We start from the raw sequence: 18,499 nt of genomic DNA, 5'->3' as shown, positions 1-18,499 counted from the left end.
AGGGAAATTTATAGCACTAAATGCCCACAAGAGAAAGCAGGAAAGATCTACAATTGACACCCTAACATCACAATTAAAAGAACTAGAGAAGCAAGAGCAAACACATTCAAAAGCTAGCAGAAGACAAGAAATAACTAAGATCAGAGCAGAACTGAAGGAGATAGAGATACAAACAAACTCTTCAAAAAACCAATGAACCCAGGAGCTGGTTTTTTGAAAAGATCAACAAAATTGATAGATTGCTAGCAAGACTAATAAAGAAGAAAAGAGAGAAGAATCAAATAGACGCAATAGTAAATGATAGGGGAGATATCACCATGGATCCCACAGAAATACAAACTACCATCAGATAACACTATAAACAGATTCACTTAAGGCTTTTTCCGTGCATCCAACAAGCTAAAATTTAAAATACACTGTTTCCTAACATAACTTGCAATAAAAATGCATCAAGTGACCAATATTAATTTTGTTCAGATAGCTTAACAGTTTTGCTTTGTAAATTTTAAGTTCTCAGTTATTACCTCAGAGAAAAAGTAGGGGATACCAATATTCAATTATTCATCATGTCAAATATTTACACAAGGAACTGAGTTTTCCTTGCTCCCTGGAAAAGATTTTAGGGACTCTTGATGTTGGTAGAGGATTGGGGAGAAGAAGGAAGCCAGATGTATGCATCTCCACAAAAGTGGAGAAGTTGAGTGCCTTCTTCTCCAGGGGACAATCCACAAACACAGTAGTCAACAAAATGGCACTGCTCCATGAAACCCACTAGAAAGCTACAGTGTGCTTGAAGAAAAGTAAACTATAGGGTCTGTAAAGTCTAAAACTGATGATACATAATTCCTAAAGAGTTAGACCATCTTACCAGAGTACCGTGTTTGGTTTTAACCACCATATTTTTGCGTTTGAGAGAATGAGGAGCATTGTGCATACTGTGGTCTTTTCATTTTTCTTTTCTTTTCTTTTCTTTTTTTTCGAAATGGCTGCATAGAAACATTCTAGAGAACTATCTGGGAAACTATTTTTCCCTTTTCTGTCTTTTTTTCTTTTTTCTTGTTTACCATAACTTATTGGGTAACAGGTGGTGTCTGATTACATGAGTAAGTTCTTTAGTGGTGGTTTGTGAGATTTTGGTGCACCCATCACCCAAGCAGTATACACTACACCATATTTGTAATCTTTTATCCCTTGTCCCCCTCTCATTCTTCCCCCAAGCCCCCATAGTCCATTGTATCATTCTTATGCCTTTGCATCCTCATAACTTAGCTCCTACATATCAGTGAGAACATACAATGTTTAGTTTTCCATTCCTGAGTTACTTCACTTAGAATAAGTCTCCAATCTCATCCAGGTTGCTGTGAATGCCGTTAATTCATTCCCTTTTATGGCTGAGTAGTATTCCATCATATATATATATACACACACACACATATATGTATGTACACATACATATGTGTGTGTATATATATATATCATACCACAGCTTCTTTATCCACTGGTTGATTGACGGGAATTTGGGTTGTTTCCACTATTTTGCAGTTGTGAATTGTGCTGCTATAAACATGCATGTACAAGTATATTTTTCATATAATGACTTCTTTTCCTCTGGATAAATACCCAGTAGTAGAACTGCTGAATCAAATGGTAGTTCTACTTTTAGTTCTTTAAGGAATCTTCACACTGTTTTCCACAGTGGTTGTACCAGTTTACATTCCCACCAGCAGTGTAGAAGGCCTCCCTGATCACTGCATACACACCAACATCTACCGTTTCTGATTTTTTTATTATGGTCATTCTCAAAAGAGTAAGGTGGTATCACATTGTGGTTTTGATTTGCATTTCTCTGATCATTACTGATATTGAGCATTTTTTTATATGTTGCTGGCCATTAGTATATCATCTTTTGAGAATTGTCCATTCATGTCCTTAGCACATTTTTGATGGGATTTTTTTTTTCTTGCTGATTAGTTTGAGTTTGTTGTAGATTCTGGATATTAGTCCTTTATCAGATGTATAGATTGTGAAGATTTTCTACCACTCTGTAGGTTATCTGTTTACTCTGCTGACTATTCTACTTGCTAAGCAAAAGCTCTTTAGTTTAATTAAGTCCCAACTACTTATCTTAGTTTTTATTGCATTTACTTTTGGGTTCTTGGTCATGAAATCTTTGCCTAAGCCAACATCTGGAATGCTTTTTCCTAAGTTATCTTCTAGAATTTTTATAGTTACAGGTCTTAGATTTATGTCTTTAATCCATCTTGAGTTGGGTTTTGTATAAGTTGAGAGATGAGGATCCAGTTACATTCTCCTACATGTGGCTAGCCAATTATCCCAGCAGCATTTGTTGAAAAGGGTGTCCTTTCCCCCACTTTATGTTTTGGTTTGCTTTGTCAAAGATCAGTTGGCTGTAAGTATTTGGTTTTATTTCAGGGTTCTCTATTCTGTTCCATTGGTCTGTGTGCCCATTTTTATACAAGTACCATGCTGTTTTGGTAACTATGGCCTTACAGTATAGTTTGAAATCAGGTAGTGTGATGCCTTCAGATTTGTTATTTTTGCCTAGTCTTGCTTTGAATATGCAGGCTCTTTTTTGTTTCCATGTGAATTTTAGAACTGTTTTTTCTAATTCTATGAAGAATGATGGTGGTATTTTGATGGGGATTGCATTGAATTTATAGATTGTTTTTGGCAATATGGTCATTTTCACAATATTGATTCTATTCATCCATGAGCATGGGATGTGTTTCAGTTTGTGTTGTCTATGATTTCTTTGTATTTTGTAGTTTTCCTTGTAGAGGACTTTTGACTCCTTGGTTAGGTATATTCCTAAGTATTATTATTTTTTTTTTTTGTAGTTTTTGGCAAAAGAGTTGAGATCTTGATTTGACTATCTGCTTGGTTGCTGTTGGTGTATAGAAGAGCTACTGATTTGTGTACATTAATCTTGTATCCAGAAACTTTGCTGAATTCTTTTATCAGTTCTTGAAGCTTTCTGGAGGAGTCTTTAGGGTATTCAAGGTAAATAATTATATCATCATCAAACACTGGCACTTTAAATTCCTCTTTACTGATTTGGATGCCCTTTGTTTCTTTCTCTTATCTGATTGCTCTGGCTGGGACTTCCAGTACTGTTGAAGAGGAGTGGTGAGAGTGAATATCCTTGTTTTGTTCCAGTTCTTAGATGGAATACTTTCAATTTTTTTCCCAATCAGTATTATGTTGTGGGTCTGTGGGTTTGTCATCAATAGCTTTTATTATATTGAGATACGTCCCTTGTATGCCAATTTTGCTGATAGTTTTAATCATAAAGGGATGCTGGATTTTGTAGAATGCTTTTTCTGCAACTATTGAGATGATCATGTGATTTTTGTTTTTAATTCTGTCAATGTAGTGTATCACGTTTATTGACTTGCATATGTTAAACCATTCCTGGATCCCTGGTATGAAACTCACTTGATCATAGTGGATTATCTTTTTGATATGTTGTTGGATTTAGTTAGATAGTATTTTGTTAAGGATTTTAGCATCTATGTTCATCAATGATATTATTTTTGGTTATATCCTTTCCTGGTTTTGGTATTAGGGTGACGCTGGCTTCATAGAATGAATTAGTGAGGGTTCTTTCTTTCTCTATCTTGTGGAATAGTGTCAAAAGGATTAGTACCAATTCTTCTTTGAATGTCTGGTAGAATTCTGCTGTGAATCCATCTGGTTCTAGACTTTTTTTTGTTGGAAATTTTTAAATTACTATTTCAATCTTGCTGCTTGTTATTGGTCTATTCGGGGTATCTTTGAACTAGGAGGGTTGTATTTTTCCAGGAATTTATCCATCTCTTCTAGGTTTTCTAGTTTATGTACATAAAGGTGTTCATAGTAGCCTTGATTGGTCTTTTGTATTGCGATGGTGTCAGTTGTAATATCTCCTGTTTCTTTTCTTAATGAGGTTATTTGGATTTTCTCTCTTCCTTTCTTGGTTAATATTGCTAATGGTCTATCAATTTTATTTGTATTTTGAAAGAACCGGCTTTTTGTTTCATTTATCTTTTGTATGTTTTTTTGTTTGTTTCAATTTCATTTAATTCTGCTTTGATCTTGGTTATTTCCTTTCTTCTGCTGGATTTGAATTTGCTTTGTTCTTGTCTGTCTCATTCCTTGAAGTGTGACCTGAGAATGTCCATTTGTGCTTTTTCAGTCTTTTTGATGTAGGCATTTAGGGATATGAACTTTCCTTTTAGTACCACCTTTGCTGTATCCTAGAGGTTCTGATAGGTTGTGTCATTATTGTCGTTCAGTTCAAAGGATTTTTTAATTTCCCTCTTGATTTCGTTTTTGACCCAGTGATCATTCAGGAGCAGGTTATTTAATTTCCATGTATTTGCATAGTTTTGAAGGTTCCTTTTGGAGTTGATTTCCAGTTTTATTCCACTGTTACCTGAGAGAGTGCTTGATATCATTTCAATTTTCTTAAATTTATCAAGGCTCATTTTATAGCCTATCATATGGTCTATCTTGGAGAAAATTCCATGTACTATTGAATGGAATGTGTATTCTGTGATTGTTGGACGAAATGTTCTGTATATATCTGTTAAGTACATTTGTTCAAATCATTATTATTGTGTTGCTGTCTATCTCATTTCTTAGGTCTATTAATTGTTTTATAAGTTTGGGAGCTCCAATGTTAGGTGCATATATGTTTAGGATTGTGACATTTTCTTGTTGGACAAGGCCTTTTACCATTATATAATATCTCCTTTTGTCTCTTCTAACTGCTGTTGCTTAAACGTTTGTTTTGTCTGATATAAGAGTAACTACCCCCACTTGCTTTTGGTGCCCATTTGCTTGAAATGCCTTTTTCTACCCTTTTACTTTAAGTTTTTGTGAGTCCTTATGTGTTAGGTGAGTCTCCTGAAGGCAGCAGATAGTGGATGGGTGAGTTCTTATCCATTCTGTGGTTCTGCATCTTTTAAGTGGAGCATTTAGGCCATTTACATTCAATGTTAGTATTGAGATGTGAGGTACGGTTGCTTTCACTGTGCTATTTCTTGCCTGTGTACTTGGTACTTTTGTTTTTTGTTTTTGCTTTTTAACTTGTATTTTTGTTTTATAGGTCCTGTGTGATGATTTCTGCTTTAAAGAGGTTCTGTTTTGATGTGTTTCCAGGATTTGTTTCAAGATTTGGAGCTCCTTTTAGCCGTTCTTGTAGTGGTGGTTTGGTAGTGGTGAATTCTTTCAGCATTTGTTTGTCTGAAAAAGTCTGTATCTTTCCTTCATATATGATGCTTAGTTTCACTGGATACAAAATTTTGGGATGATAATTGTTTTGTTTGAGGAGGCTGAAGATGGAGCCCCAATCCCTTCTAGCTTGTAGGGTTTCTGCTGAGAAATCTACTGTTAATCTGATTGGTTTTCCTTTATAGGTTACCTGGAGCTTCTGTCTCACAGCTCTTAAGAGTCTTTCCTTCATCTTAACTTTGCATAACCTGATGACAATGTGCCTAGGCGAAGATCTTTTGTGATGAATTTCTCAGGTGTTCTTTGTGCTTCTTGTATTCAAACGTCTAGGTCCCTAGCAAGACTAGCGAAGTTTTCCTCAATTATTCTCCCAAAAATGTTTTCCAAGATTTTAGAATTCTCTTCTTCCTCTGGAATACTGGTTAGTGTTAGGTTTGGTCGTTTAGCATAATCCCAGATTTCTTGGATGCTTTGTTCATATTTTCTTATTATTTTCTCTTTATCTTTGTGGGATTGGGTTAATTTTAAAATCTTGTCTTAGAGCTCTGAATTTCTTTCTTCTACTTGTTTAAATCTATTGCTGCGACTTTCCAGAGCAGTTTGCATTTCTGTAAGTGTGTCCAGTGTTTCCTGAATGTTTGAATTTTTTTAAAACTATCTATTTCCTTGAATGCTTCTCCCTTCATTTCTTGTATCATTTATTGTATTTCCTGGCATTAGGCTTCATATTTCTCTGGTGCCTCCCTAATTAGCTTAATAACTAACCTCCTCAATTCTTTTTCAGGTAAATCAGGTATTTCTTCTTTGTTTGGATCCATTGCTGGTGAACTAGTGTTATGTCTTGTGGGGAGTTAAAGAGCCTTGTTTTGTCATATTACCAGAGCTGGTTTTCTGGTTCCTTCTCATTTGGGTAGGCTCTGTTAGAGAGAAGATCTAGTGCTGAAGGCCGTTATTCAGATTCCTTTGTCCCATGGGGTGTTCCCTTGATGTAGCACTTTCCCCCTTTTCCTGGATGTGGCTTCCTGTGAGCTGAACTGCAGTGATTGTTGTCTCTCTTCTGGGTCTAGCCACCCAGCAAGTCTACCAGGCTCCTGGCTGGTACTGGAGTTATCTGCACAGAGTCCTATGATGTGAACCATCTATGGGTCTTTCAGCCATAGATATGAGCAACTGTTCCAGTGGAGGTGGCAGGGGAATGCATTGAATTCTGTGAGGGTTCTTAGCTTTGGTGGTCTAATGCTCTATTTTTGTGCTGGTTGGCCTCCTGCCAGGAGGTGGTGCTTTCCCAAGAGCATCAGCTGGGGTATTACGGAGAAGAACTGGAGGTGGATGGGGCCCTAGAACTGCCAAGATTTTATGCCCTTTGTCTTCACGTAACAGGGTGGGTGGGGAAGGACCATCAGGTGTGGTCAGAGCTAGGCATGTCTGAGCTCAGACTCTCCTTGGGTGGATCTTGCTGTGGCTGCTGTGGAAGATGTGGGTGTCAATTTAGAGAGCCAAGAGAAATACAGGGGCAGAGGAAGCAGCAGAAAGTCCAGGTCAATGGAGTTGTATACCTAGGAGGATTATGTCTGCCTCTGCTGAGTCCTGCAGGTTGTCAGGGAAGTAGGGGAAAGCTGGCAATCACAGGCCTCACCCAGCTTCCATGCAAACTGAAGGGCTTGTCTCACTCCCACTGTGCCCCACCTAACAGTCCTGAGTCTATTTTCAGGCAGTGGGCGAGCCAGACTTGAGAACTTGCCCCAGGCTATCCGCCTCCCAACTGCAGGGGGAAAAATCGGCTTGTTTCTTCCCCCGCCTGTGGAGTCTGCATGCTGGATTCACACCCTCCCTTGAGTTCTGTCCAGGAGGCTTCTTGCCCTGTTCAAATTGTTACAAAGTTCAACTGGCCATACCCTTCTCGCTGTGGTGTTCCCGCCACCTCCCCCCACCCCCGCTGCCCCTCTTCCCACTCCTCTGGATACCCTCCAGAGGGAACCCTGTGGTGCCAGGCAGGAATGGCCTGCCTGGGGACCCAGTGAGCTCCCAAGGCCTTTCTATGGCTTCCTCTACCCCTGTATTTCTCTTGCCTCTCTAAATTGACTCAGCTCCAGGTAAGGTCAGAAACTTCTCCCACAAACAGACCTTCAGCTTTTCCAGTGGGGGTGTTTGTTCAGGAGAGGAGGCTTTCCCTTACTCACTTCCACAGTTGGGGCACTCACAGTATTTGGGGTGTCTCCAGGATCCTGCAAAAGCAGTCTGGTTCCTTCAGAGGGTCTGTAGGTTTTTAGGATTGCTGGATTGTTCTTGCAGTCAATCTGGAGCTAAAGTTCACAGTCGACTGTATGAGAAACTATTAATAGCAATTGCCTTTGCTCTAAATTGTACGCATTTCTTTTTTTTTTTTTTTTTCTTTTTTCTTTTTTTTAATTGAGAGGGAGTCTCACTCTGTCATCCAGGCTGGAGTGCAGTGGTGTGATCTTGGCTCACTGCAACCTCTGCTTCCCTGGTTCAAGTGATTCTCCTGCCTCAGCCTCCCAAGTAGTTGGGGTTGCAGGCGCCCACCACCATGCCTGGAGAATTTTTGTATTTTTAGTAGAGACAGGCTTTCACCATGTTGACCAGGCTGACCTCAAACTCCAGACCTCAAGTGATCCGCCCATCTCAGCCTCCCAAAGTTCTGGGATTATAGGCGTGAGCCACTGCACCCAGCCTGTACACATTTCTTTATTGTTAAAATCCCTTATCATACCTAAATATTTTATTAAGATAAAAATGAGACTTTTTTAAAATTACTTACCGAAACACAAAAACTATGTGATAACAATAATAGAAAACTTTTATAGTGCTTACTACATACAAGACACTGTTCTAAACACTTTATATACATTGACTATTGAATCCTCATAATAACTTTAGGAAGAAGAAATGATCATTATCCCCATTTTAGAAATGAGCAAAGTGAGATACAAAGAGGCTAAATAGCCTGCCCAATGTCACACCTCTGGGAATTAGAAACCCACGATTTGAAGCAAAGCAGTGTGCCTGGCCTTTTGGCTCTTGAAAAAATATACTATAAAATAACTAAGATAATGGAAGAAGACTGAAAGATAATGTGATTTTTTTTTACTGTTTCGCATTTGAAGAACTTAAAAAGGAAGAGAGGTTGTTAGTTTTTTATGTCAAAGGAGAATCCCATTTGTGTGAGTCCACTGGCTCTAATTAAAACAGAAAGAAATATAGTTTTATGTAAGAAATACTTTGTCAGTGGAAGAAACCCTGAAATGGTAAACTAGGAAGGCAACTTTGAAAACATAGTCCTTTTTTATTAAAAATATCACTGCAGAGTAACCATGGTAATTAAACTTTCCATCTTTATGTTTGCCATGATGTCTTCTTTGTAATGCAATTTTTCTCTTCCTCTGATTCCATCTCCTTAGTTTTATTTACAAATTGTTCCTTTCCAATGGTCTAACATATTCAAATATTTTGAATTATACCCCCAAACACCACCCACTTTCTTTTATTACAATAATGATTTCATTTGATTGGCTCCATTACTCTTACTTTTTGTCCATGGATGAAATTAAGATAATTAAATAAAATATATACAAATGATTCATTAAAGTTGTCTACGTGAAGTACATGCAGAAAAACTAATAAACGGACTTTTGAAGCTCACTTTTTTTAAGGCATGATTTTCCAGAACATAAAGAAAAGGGCATAATAGTTATGTTTTCCAAAGAAATGTTTCATAATGAAATTGCTCTAATAAAATAGTTAATGGAATGGTAATTGTATACTTTATTGAAAGTGCTGGTACTTATCATTAATGTGTTTCCATAAAATGGATAACATCTCTTTATTGATATTAGAGTAGAAAATGAGCTAACAATGCTTAAAAATAAAAAGATTGTACTGACAATCTGGGCATTGTACTGACAATAGGGGCATCTTATTTTAAAGCAAGAGAAAATATTGAAACTTTAAAGTGTGGTTTTGGAAATGTGACAGTTCACTTTCTTGTCTAATCATGCCCACTGCACACAATCAAGAAGGTTGAGTCCTGCTATTTCTGCACCAAAGAATATGCTATCAGAAAATCTCCCTAAATTTATTAAGAAAATAAGTTGAGAGAGGATTTTCCAGTAACCCTGATACCCCCGTCCCCACCCCATTAAATACTCACCAGTTCTATTGTAGCAGGACTAGTGGCAGACAAAACCGGAAGCAAGGTGGTGGGGTTTAGGGTGTTGCAAACTTTCATGGTTATGTGGGGATTTTCACATAGCAAGCTTTGGTACTTGGTTAATCCAGCATTTGTTAACCAATGATGTCCTTTGGTATTTATTAAAGTTATCACAGCATGGGGGTCCTTTATAATCAGGTTTTGCCTAAGGGGTGGTCTAGTGGTTAGGATTTGGCGCTCTCACAGCCATGACCAGGTTCGATTCCCGGTCAGGGAACCAAGAAAAGTAGCAGGACAAGTGGTGGACAAAACTCCTCAGACACCAAGTTAAAGAAGGAAGTTAAATGGCTGGGGGCATCTACAAGACTCCTGTCTCAAGAGCCAAGCTAAGTGAGAAATTCCTGTCCCTTTTAAGGGCTCACAGCTCTAAGGGGGTGCGTGTGAGAGGGTCGTCAATGATTGAGCAAGCACAGGGTATGTGACTGGGGGCTGCATGCACCGCTAATTAGATCGGAGCAAAACAAGATAGGAATTTTCACAGTGCATTTCTATACATTGTTTGTAATCTATAGATGACATAACCGATTTCATCAGGGGTCGATCTTTAACTACCAGGCCCAGGTTGCAGCGCCGGGCTGTCTGCCTGTGGATTTCATTTCTGCCTTTTAGTTTTTACTTCTTCTTTCTTTGGAGGCGGAAATTGGGCATAAGATGATATGAGGGGTGGTCTCCTCCCTTACTGTAAGGTCATAGCACGTGGTATTTTTCTGTTGCTGGAATAAACATGGTGGATGATGTTTCTTTTTTGTTGTTGTTGTTGCTCTTTTTTCTTTTTTTTCTTTTGAGGCAGACTGTCGCTCTGTAGCCCAGGCTGAAGTGCAGTGGAGTGATCTCAGCTCACTGCAAGCTCCGACTCCCGGGTTCACGCCATTCTCCTGCCTCAGCCTCCAGAGTAGCCGAGACTACAGGTGCCCGCCAATATGCCCGGCTAATTTTTTTTTTCTTCAGTAGAAATGGGGTTTCACCATGTTAGCCAGGATGGTCTTGATCTCCTGACTTCGTAATCCGCCTGCCTTGGCCTCCCAAAGCGCTGGGATTACAGGGGTGAGCCACCACACCCAGCAAAGGTGGATGATGTTTCAACTACCATAAAATAGGCTGTATTCTTTGAACAATTACATTACCAATAGCTATATTGTCAGCCTTTCTTCTGGCAATACAAGTATTTGGGAAAGACATTATTATGTAGTTAATCTTGAATCTTTATCATGTGTGCAAAAATAAATTATAAACAAAATACGTTATTTTAAAAATTATTTGTAGCAATCTTTATACGTAGTCAGTTTGAATGAACTAGTTGGTCACGACAGTGCGAGGAAGAACTGAGGCTAGACCATCCCATACAATTCTGCTTATTTGCTCAGTAACCAACTGTAACCATACTACATTGCCTATAAAAGTTCTTTTCTCTCTTTCCTTTGATTGAATTGAAAGAATAATCCTTGAGAAAAAGAATTCAGGTAATTGCTTTCTCTGTGTTTCAAAGATAATATCATGTTTGAGTATCTGATCTTTGAGGTGAGCCAGACCTGAGTTCCAGTCCTGACTCTGCTATTTGGTAGATTTGTAACCCTGAATGAGTTACATAACCCCTCTTCCTCACCTATAAAGTGAGTCCAATTAAATAGAGTTCACGTCATTAACTGTTATTACTAGTAGATGTAGTTATTCATCATTGTCTGGCACATTTTCAGGAGAAATCTGATTACATAAAAGCTCCCTCGTTTCTCCAAACAAATACATTAGCCTTTCTGCATAAATACTTGTACAATACAATTTCTCCCATAAAGTTATCATAAGAGTTAGGTTGAGGCCGGGCGCGGTGGCTCAAGCCTGTAATCCCAGCACTTTGGGAGGCCGAGACGGGCGGATCACGGAGGTCAGGGAAGATCGAGACCATCCAGGGGGGGGGGGGGGGGCTACACGGGGAAACACCGTCTTACTAAAAATACACACACACACAAAAAAAAAAACCCAAACTAGCCGGGAGAGGTGGCGGCGCCTGTAGTCCCAGCTACTCGGTGAGGCTGAGGCGGAGAAATGGCGTGAACCCGGGAGGCGGAGCTGCATGAGCTGAGTCTGGCCACTGCACTCCAGCCTGGTGACCAGCGAGACTCGTCTCAAAAAAAAAAAAAAAAAAAAAAAAAAAAAAAGAGTTAGGTTTGATTTCTTTTCAAATATGTGAGTTATCTGAACAAATAATGAGATTCAGGAAAATTAAAGTTAATTTGTTATCAAGAAATCTACAAACATTCATTGTCCTCTTCCTAGAAGAAGAATAAGTAAGGAAGTCAATACTGGAGTCTTTGATGCCTGAAATGAGTCTTGAAGATGAAGTAAGTAGAATGGACATGCCAGAAGAATGATGATCGTGACCTAAGACAAAGAGGCATGCAGGGGCTTCTATACTTGAGAGAGCACCATACTTGCCTGGAAGGCTTGTGAAAACACAGACTGCTGGGCCTCTTTCAGGGAGATTCTGACTAACTGTGTTTTGAATAAAGCCTGAGAATTTGCCTTTCTGACAAACATTTCCTAGTTGATTTGGGTGCTTCTGCCCTGGGACCACACTTTGAGAACCATTGGAATAGGGGTGATGCACTGGGGGACTATGAGATCTGTGGCTTGTTATTGATGAAGCAGGCAATGAGGAAATGGCCAGAGATGGGCCAGAAAAGGAAGAAAGGACACAGATAATGGAATAACCTGGATATCTACTGAGAAAAGTCTCCATGAAGAGTATAAATTTAGTCCGAGGCCCAGTTTAGAAGGATCAGTGCCACGGTAATGAATTAGGGAATGGGAGACCTGAAGCCTGGTTGACCAGCTGAGAAGTTGGTATAATAATTCAGAGGAGAGATGATAGGGGTTTGAGCTAAGTAAGTGTGGGAATGAAGACAAATACACAAGACTTGCTGATGTATTTAGTGAAGGGATAGAAAAAGCCCAATTTGAAGATGTTCTTTAAACTGGGTGTGTAATAAACTATATGAACTAGAATGGTTCCAATTTTGTGTTAAAAATAGTTTTGTATTATTTCATATGTTTATACACATGCTAAAAGAGAAAAGGTTTGAAAGAATTTAGTGGGTTTCACCCAACTACTGACCACTTTGGTAATCTTTTTCCATTTGATAAAATAATCCCCCATGTGTGTAAGAATAATAATGTTAGCTATTTTGCATTTAATCCCTGGTTTGTATGAGGAACTACACTACATACTCTGCATCTAATATTGTATTAGTCTGTTCTCACATTGCTATGAAGAACTACCTGAGACTGGGTGATTTATAAAGAAAAATGGTTTAACTGGTTCATGGTTCTGTAGGCTGTACAGGTAGCATAGTGAGGGAGGCCTCAGGAAACTTTCAATAGTGGTGGAAGGCAAAGGAGAAGCAGGCATGTCTTCACATGGCGGAGCAGGAGAGAGAGGGAGAAGATGGAGTTGCTACACACTATAAACAATGAGATCTTGTGACAACTCACTCACTACCAGGAGAACAGCAGGAGGGAAGTCCACCCCCATGATCTTATCACCTCCCACCTCCTCCAACACTGAGGATTACAATTCAACATTAGATTCGGGCAGGGACATAAATCCAAACCATATCAGGCATTTTATTTAATTCTCACCACATTCTATAAAGTAGGTACTATGTTAGCCCCAGTTTACAGATGAGGAAACTATGGCTCACAGGTTATATCATTTACTGTTTCAGTTATCTTCCATTTGCCACTTCATATCCACTCTCCATTTTTTTCCACCTGCTTTCTACCCAAGCAAGCTGATCTGTGTGGAAGGCTTCCATTTGGGTTTAGTCCATGGAAGAACCTGGTAGAAGATCAGACATAGGAAAGAGAGTGAGGCCAAGTTTTATTCCTTCAGCCCTCTCCCTGCTTATTGTCTTATACTGTTTATGTCATTCAACAAAGTAAAATACGACCTATCTATATAACTTTTTCCTGCCTGGTTCCAGGGACCATATTTTTCCTCTTCCCTTCAGGTTTAGGGACAGTAACAGCCCTTCTGTTCCTAGAACTGGAGTGCTGCATGCCACCCTCATAGGCTCCTTACAAAATTGCTTACACTTGAAAATTAGTTGTTTTGTGAAACTCTCACCAGATTATTCTACTTTGAGCTTTGAGTGTACCATCTTTTTCCCACTGGAATCCTAACTGATATAATTACTCAAAGATTACGGCTAAAAGGTGGGGGAGGCAGGAACTTGAAATCTCACAGTTTGACACAAGGCACAAGCTCCTAGAGCCTGCTGTGTGTGGGGTGGGTGTGGGGAGGGAGGGTGGATTGGTGAGAAGTGTCTTCTCTACTTTATTTTGGAACTGAGTTTAGAGAAGGGCAAAGAATGACTGTCTATCTAAATAAATTTCTACAAATCAAGGAAAGCAAAAGGGAAAAAAAAAAAAAAAAAAAAAAAAAACTAGTGAAAAATCCATTCTTTGGCCTCTTTCCCAGTTCACCCTAATTAAGAAAGAAAAAAGACTACTTGGTTCTAAATTCCCGTATATGACACTGAGAGTCTGTATAAAAACATATAGGGTCTACAGTCCTACCATTATTAAGATACTACACGGCAACCTTGATTGTCAGTCTCACACTTCACTCCACTGCCTTCCCCTTCCATCAGCAAGACAACCCATTAAAAGAGTATGGTGAAAAAATGAGACCAAATGGAGCAAAGCTTCTGTGAGATTCTTAAGAGGCTGTTTAAACTAACAAACTTATACATGATGTAGAGTAATATTTTTAATGTGTAAAAATAGAATTCAGGTTGAGAAGCAGCATTCTAGAGTGTATCTATTAATTCTGTCATGTTCACATCCTCTTCAGTTAAAATAACTCATTTTCTTGCAGTGTATCATATTTTTATTATAGAGTGTCATATATAGTGACATATACAGTTCTATGTAACTAAAGCTAATGTACATAAAATCATCAGAAAGCAGATGGATATTCAACTTTCCTGAACTGATTAGAATTTTTAATCAGAGTTCAGAAAGGGGTACTATCATAGCCGAGATAATGGTTACATATACTCTTAGGAGTTTTCTCAGCAATATAACAAACTACAAATCCCTGAGCTTATCAGAGATAAGTTTAGATTATGTTCCTGCCATTTAACATTTAAATATATTAGTTCCCATCAAATTCTATGGAGTTGTTGCTATAAATTGTCAGACATTAAAAATAAATATGGCAATGTGGTCACCATTGATAAAATAATAAAGGTTTGATAATATGAGAACAAACATAAGTTAATAGATATAGAAAACAGGTTTTGTAGGAAAATTGTAAAGTGACCACAAATATATGCAAAAGGCAAACAAAATTTTAAAATTCAGAATTCAAAAGATTGACAATGTATTAGTCAAGACTCGATTTCCTACTGAATTACAATATTCAGCATATTTTGTTTATGTGCACAAAATAACAAAATTTTCCATGAAATCACTGTGATAATTTGCAACCAATATATACATGACCAAAAGCTATTAAATTTCTTTTCCTAAAAAGTGTCTCATTAAGTTGGAAATGAATGATACAATAGTGCATTGTAAAATTTAGAACTCTTATCTTTAAGCATAGGGTTATTTTCAGTCTAGTAAATTTCTATTCTAACAAATTACACAGAAACTATTAATTAAATTTCCAAGTTCCCATATCTCTACCCAACTTTCTGCTTGCTGCCTTGGAGCTTTAATCAAGTGAATCTATTCCAGGTCATGTCCATATGCAGTTGACTTAAGTAGACTGCAGCCTTGAATGGAACTTTCATTGCCACCATTGATGTGATCAATTCTAGTCTCCACAACCAAATTGATCACCCAGCAACTGACATCCATCTTTGAGACAGACGCATTTAACAATCCCAGCATGTCTCTATCAATTCACTGTCAGCCACAAAAAAATCCAGCCTTCACATTGTGCAGAAGGTTTTCCCACACTAGTGAGAATAATGCACAGCTATCCCAAAATTCTAAGTTTAATTATTTGAGCAATCCACGATGTTTGTAATCATAAACTCGGCAAATGAGGGAGAAAAGAAAATAAAAAATAATAAAAGTACTGAGCAAAATCAAACCTTGTCTCTAAAGCAAATAATTGTTTTCTGTAGTATCTATAAGGTCTGTTTGTATATTAAAAGTCAATAATGTTTATAGCGTACTTTTACAGGCAAAAGAGTGTTTGGTGTTCTACATTTCTTCATTTATTATCTCATTCACTTATCTCAATCTCCTTAGTTTTTTTTGTTAATTATCTCATTCAGTCTGCTCAGCATCATACAAAATAGGCATTATTAACAACAATTTGTAATGAGGAATGAGTAAGGTTAATGAGGAAGATTAAATAATTAGCTCAAGGTTATATAACAAGTGGCTGAGGCAGGAATCAGACCCAGATTTTATAGGTTCCAGAATAACCTTGAGTTTTAATACTACAAACTTCACATCTTAGCCAAAGACATGAGTACTTTCTTTGGTGGTGATACATACATCACATTTTGAGGCTCATTTCTCTAATATTCTCAACCTTCACTTTTACCAAACCTCATGAAAAAGCTAAAATGTATTCCAAATTATAAATAATGGAAAAGAGTTTAACATTAACAAGAATTAAAATTTTATGGCAAAATTAAATATTACATGAAATATAGACAGATAGATTTAGTGGATGCAAGGAGGATTACCTTGAACTCTTAAAATAACTCACTGGATAACCACCTTTTCTGTAACACACAGGCAGTAAATATGAGTAGGAAAGAAGTAAGCAGGAAGAGAAAAACAACAGTCTCATGGAAGGTGCAGAGACCAAGTGATGCATGTTTGACTCCAGGACTTCACTGCGAAGGCTTCCTATATATCAAACCACTAAATCATTTCTAAAATATTGGAATATTTACAGGATGCTGGTTAAATACAGAGGAGTGAATACATAAGTCTGTCTTTGCCCACTCTTGAAACACCAAAATGATAGAAGAGAAACATAAACAAAGTAAACCCTCAATGACAAAACAAACAAAAAGAACTAGAGGGAAACAACAACAGGAAGGGAATATCAATAAATACTTTGTAAGTTGGAAGTTTATGAATGAAAGGACACTGAGTTTACTGAGAAGGAAAAACTAAATTCTTATGGATCTACAGAAATAGATAATGATAAAGCAAATGATAACATTCCTTAGAACTGAAGATAGGCTTGAAAATGGAAACAAAATATTCTGTAAAACATCAATGTTCACACCTGTAATCCCAGCATTTTGGGAGGCCAAGGCCAGTGGATTATTTGAGCCCAAGAATTCAAAACACGACAAAAGCCCACTTCTACAAAAAAAAAAAAAAAATCAGTCAGGTGTGGAGATACACACCTGCAGTCCCAGTTACTCAGGAGGCTGAACTGGGAGGATCACTTGAGCCCAGGAGAGGGAGGCTGCAGTGAGCCAAGGTCACCCCACTTCGCTCCAGCCTGGGCAAAAGTGCGGGAATCTATCTCAAAAACAAAAGAAACAAATAAACAAGCAAATCAAGGTGGAGCTTAGAGCTGAAAACAGAGTAGATAGAAAGACTTCATAGGAGAGACTTAAACCCATATTTTTTCCTACAATGTTTGCAACCCAGCAAATGCCCTTTCCCCACCCCACCAAGCATTCAAAGGCTAGAAGAGTTTTATATGCTCAAAAAATAAACCAGAGAATTTGGACTCATGGCCCTATGTTATGGGGCAATGGTGAAGTATCAAAGAGAAAGCAAGGAAGTAAATATAAACTTACATAATTTCAACCTGGAACATCCAGTATCCATTAACATCCCTCTGTTCACAGACCACTGGCACCCCAGGGGCACCCCAGGGTATGCCTACTCTTTGGGGATTTGTCTTTAAAGAAACTGAAACGCTTCACAGGGAAATCTATAGTTAATAACATATAACTCAAAGGTTAAGTCTCAAATGCAAACCATGAAATGAAAACCTCTGCCTTGCTTTTTGTCCTTTAGAAAAATATTTTAAATTTTTATTGAGGTATCATTTCCATTTAATAAGTGATACATTTAACATGTATAATTATATGGATTTTCACAAATATGCTGTATACACCTGGGGGAATTACCAACACAATCAAGATACAGAACTTTTCCATCACCCCCAAAGTCTTCTTTTACGCTTCTGCAATCAATCTCTCTCTTTGCCCATGACCTTCAAGCAACCACTGATCTGCTTTTTGTCACTATAAATGAGTTTGCATTTTCTAGAATTTTATATAAAGGGAATCATGCACTATGTGCTTTTTATGATTGTTTCTCCTTAGCCGCAATAACACAAAGAACGATGCTGATAAATTTTGCTAATTATAAAATGCCTAAAATAAGTCCTACTTAGTCATGTCATCTTTTTTAAATAGATTTATCAGAGTTTTGTTACATGGATATATTTCTTAGTGGTAAAGTCTGGCCTTTTAGCGTAACCTTCACTCCCCTCTCAATTTTCTGAGTAACCAATATCTATTATTCCACTCTGTATGTACATGTGTACACATTATTTAGCTCCCACTTATAGGTGAGGATGTGCAATATTTGACTTTCTGTTTCTGAGTTATTTCCCTAAAGATTATAGCCTCCAGTTCCAGCCATGTTGCTGAAAGACATATTTCATTGTTTTTTATGGCTGAATAGTATTCCATGATATATATATATATATATATATATATATACATACATACCACATTTTCTTCATCCAGTTATTCATTGATGTACACTTAGGTCAATTCCATATTTTTGCCATTGTGAATAGTGCTGCAATAAACATATGAGAGCAGATATCTTTTGACATAATAATTTCTTTTCCTTTGGGTATGGGATTGCTGTATCAAATAGTAGTTCTATTTTTAGTTCTTTGAGAAATCTCCATACTGTTTTCCATAGAGGTTGTACTAGTTTATATGCCCACCAACAGTGTATATGTGCTCTCATTTCTCCACATTCTTGCCAACATCTATGATTTTTTGACTTTTTAATAATAAGTGT

General features: G+C 37.7%; 1 protein-coding gene across 3 annotated transcripts in view; it reads left to right on the top strand.

Moving 5' to 3' along the window:
- The window catches only part of GABRB1 (gamma-aminobutyric acid type A receptor subunit beta1), a 404,468-nt gene that overhangs the window by 222,779 nt on the left and 163,190 nt on the right, over window positions 1-18,499 (top strand). The gene's annotated exons all lie outside the window — the stretch shown is intronic.

Source organism: Rhinopithecus bieti, unplaced genomic scaffold, assembly GCF_001698545.2.
Source record: "Rhinopithecus bieti isolate Rb0 unplaced genomic scaffold, ASM169854v2 scaffold_7167, whole genome shotgun sequence".
NCBI classification, from domain to species: Eukaryota; Metazoa; Chordata; class Mammalia; order Primates; family Cercopithecidae; genus Rhinopithecus; species Rhinopithecus bieti.
This window is presented reverse-complemented; position numbering and strand designations above follow the sequence as displayed.